This window comes from Odontesthes bonariensis, chromosome 16 (genome assembly GCF_027942865.1).
Source record: "Odontesthes bonariensis isolate fOdoBon6 chromosome 16, fOdoBon6.hap1, whole genome shotgun sequence".
Lineage (NCBI taxonomy): Eukaryota > Metazoa > Chordata > Actinopteri > Atheriniformes > Atherinopsidae > Odontesthes > Odontesthes bonariensis.
Window position 1 is genome coordinate 22,124,026 of NC_134521.1, and position 3,729 is coordinate 22,127,754.

Sequence of the window (3,729 nt, forward strand, 5' to 3'; positions counted from 1 at the left end):
GACGCACCGCGGAGGTCCTCTCAGCACCGCGGTGATTGCATTTTGCGGTTATCGCGACAGCCCTAGTTTGGCGACCTCAGAATCGGGTCTCTGCTTTTTGCGAACGATGTGGTTCTGTTGGCGTCGTCGGACCGTGACCTTCAGCTCTCACTGGAGCGGTTAGCAGCCGAGTGTGAAGCGGCTGGGATGAGAATCAGCACCTCCAAATCTGAGACCCTGGTCTTCGGCCGGAAAAGGGTGGAATGCTCTTTCAAGTATCTCGGGGTCTTGTTCACGAGTGAGGGACGAATGGAGCAGGAGATTGACAGACGGATCGGTGCGGCGTCTGCAGTAATGCGGGCTCTGCACCGGCCCGTCGTGGTGAAGAAGGAGCTGAGCCAGAAGGCGAAGCTTTCAATTTACCGGTCAATCTATGTTCCTACCCTCACCTATGGTCACGAGCTGTGGGTAGTGACCGAAAGAACGAGATCGCGAATACAAGCGGCCGAAATGAGTTTCCTCCGCAGGGTGTCTGGGCTCTCCCTTAGAGATAGGGTGAGAAGCTCGGTCATCCGGGAGGGGCTCGGAGTAGAACCGCTGCTCCTCCGCATCGAGAGGAGTCAGATGAGGTGGCTCGGGCATCTGGTTCGGATGCCTCCTGGACGCCTCCCCGGTGAGGTGTTCTGGGCCCGTCCCACTGGGAGGAGGCCCCGGGGAAGACCCAGGACACGTTGGAGAGGCTATCTTTTTCTCAACAACATACAAGCAGCTTGCGTCCAGTCTAAAGATACCTCATGACATTTTTGGACATAGTTGTGTCTCGCGAAATGTGTCTCATCATACGTGCTTTGTATTATATAGTGGCACCTCGTGAGAGTGAAGAGAAGGAGGACTGATAGTGAGGCGTTAGTCATTTATATTTATTATTGCAGGCCTTGACATAAAGCTTTTTCAGCCACTTGTCCCTTTGGGCAAGTACACTGTGCTGTGTTTAAGATCAACATGAGCATCGGGTTATGTATAAAACCTCTATCTGTCAAGATATAATGCTAAAAAATAACCGTTCTGTGCAAATGATGAGTTGTGTGTTTTTCCTTTTCACTTTATAATCAAACCGTAATGAACTTTTAAAGCTGCCAAACTTTTATCTGCAGTTTTGTCAAAAGCTATGAAGTGCGGGGTGGTCTGTGGCGTAGTGGGTACAGCAGGCGCCCCATGTACAAAGGCTGTAGTCCTCGCTGCAGCTGGCCCCAGTTCGAATCCCACATCGGACGGCCCTTTGCTGCGTGTTATTCCCCCTCTCTCTGCCCCTTGCTTCCTGTCTCTCTCCACTGTCCTATACAATAAAGGCATACAAAGCACCCCCCCCCCCAAAAAAAAAGCTATGAAGTGAAACTGTATATTGACAATAATTTGGCTCCATCTCCACAACACCAACATTGTCACAGATGTGAGCTTCATGGGGAGGAACTTTTCACCTGCCTCAAACTTCTGTAAAAAGTCAGCTGCTCTGCCTGTTGGTTAAGCACATTGCTTCGTGTCTTAGCGTCAACACGACAGTTCAGCTCTCTAAGTTGAAAGACTTTTAAAGACTTATTAACTGATTCTGCTAGTGATGTTGAGCTCTGTATTGGTTGTACACACGTAATGGATAGAAATACATGGGATTTATTTTAAATCTTAGGTTTCCTGGGTATGAAGGTTAAATTGAGCTTTTGTGGGCAGGACTCGGCTTTTTTGGCTCAACCTGGTGAGCTGCAGGGTGCTGAACGCAGTAGCTTCTGTTAGGCAGGTTTACGTTGCACTGAAATATAGCTGGAAGGCTTGTGTACAGTGAGGCTTGAAAGTTTGTAAACTTTTTAATTTTTTATGTTTCTGTTTAAACGGAGTCAAAGATAACATCACATAAATCTGCAGTGATTTCCACTACTGAATCGTGCCCGTTTTTAATACACTAGGGTCAAAGATCGTAGCAGTTCAGTGTTGCCTCTTGCATACAGAGATTTCTTTTCATTGTCATCATTTGGTATAGGGCTGTCGCGGTGAGGGAATTCCCACCGCGGTGACTCATAGCCGCACAACAGCGCGGTATGCAATCACCGCGGTGCTGAGAGGACCTCCGCGGTGCGTGTCCAGGCCACCACCACCACCGCACGCCCGCTTGCACGCGCAGAACAACTCGAGAAACTAAAAGAGTTTTTAAGACTGCACAGTAGATACAAAGCGACTGACAGAACTGATACTTTTTTAAGCCAGCACAGTAATAATGATACATTGTATATTCCCCGCAAGGCAGGAGAAACACATTAACACAGCTAGGTGCCGCGTTTCTGTCGTCATATTTTCATATAGGCACCGCACACGCACACATGCTACTCGTTATAGTCTCATTCTCCCTCAGCAGCTGATATTACAAGAATATGCCTACTCAGTGTTGTAGCAATAGAAGTTAAAATAAAATGCAGTGGCCTACCTTTATCTCGGCTTTACTCCTCTGCCTAGTCCGGACACTTTATGGCTTTGAATCTTCCCTTATTATCCATGTTTAACGTTGTAAATGCGACCGTCTAATATCAACAATAAACTAGCTTCCACAGAACCACAGCTCTGTGTGCACATTTGCTGTTGGGAAATACCTGATCATATCATTAAAACTGTGTAGGTGTAACGTTTAAAAAACGTGCCGTGCCAGAAATAAGCTCTAACAACTTCGCGGAAACAGTTAAAGTTCAGCTTGGGCTAGTTGGTTGGCGGCAGACTGTTTAAAAAAAACTGTATATACTTGATATTTGCCATGTGGCACTGGCAACAATGTTGCAGAACTGGGGTATGGCTGCTTGATCTCCGCTAGGTTGGTCTGTGAGCGAGTAAATGACAGGCAAAGCAAAGTGAAATGTCAGAATCGCTGGGAAAAAAGACGGATTATGCGCTCAATTTTTAATCTAACATTGCGTGTCGTGGAAAGTAGCCTAATGAACAAAAATGCGATATCACCGCAGTAATAGTATTGGTATTTATTGTTTGCAAGAAGAATAGATTCTGAAAGTCCCTGAAATCTTTTTTATGGATTATTTTCTAAAGTTGAGAAATGTTTAACCAACTTTTTTGAACAGTCACACACCATCTTAAGTTTATTTTTGATCCCATACCAATGTTTTTTTTTTTTTTTTTTTTTCTTACATTTGTTGCTTCTATAACATTCAGGGAGAATATATTTTTAAAAAGTGTATCGAAATTTTCCCATGAAAATGTTCAGTTTGATAGGCTGTCTTTTTAATGTTTCAGGGTTGAATGTCTGCGTTTATACTGCACCTGAAATATGTTGACTCTCTAAATGAGTTGAAAAGATAAAAACTGGAAAACTGCTTCAGAATGTCAGCATCGTAATATTTGCTACTCAGAGCTAAATATTAGGTGTTTTGCTAAGACTAAGTTAAGTGTTAGACTGATTGGAGTGTCTTAAATTCTGCTGACATTTGGTTGTATGTGGTTTACAGGATCATCACACTAATCCAAAGTCCATAACAGTCCATCCAGTAAGAAGATTGCAGGTTGCGAACTAGTTCTGATGTAAATATTCAGTCAATTCTTCTTAGAAACAGGGGAAACTAAGCTGCACTATTAATATGTTTTTCCCCATTTTATCTCCTCCTTAGAAGAATCTGTCTCTGCTTCTCAAGTCAGTCTTTGGACCCAGCGCCGCCCGCAGTGAACCCCAACCCTGAGGCCCCCTCCTGACTAAGGGATACC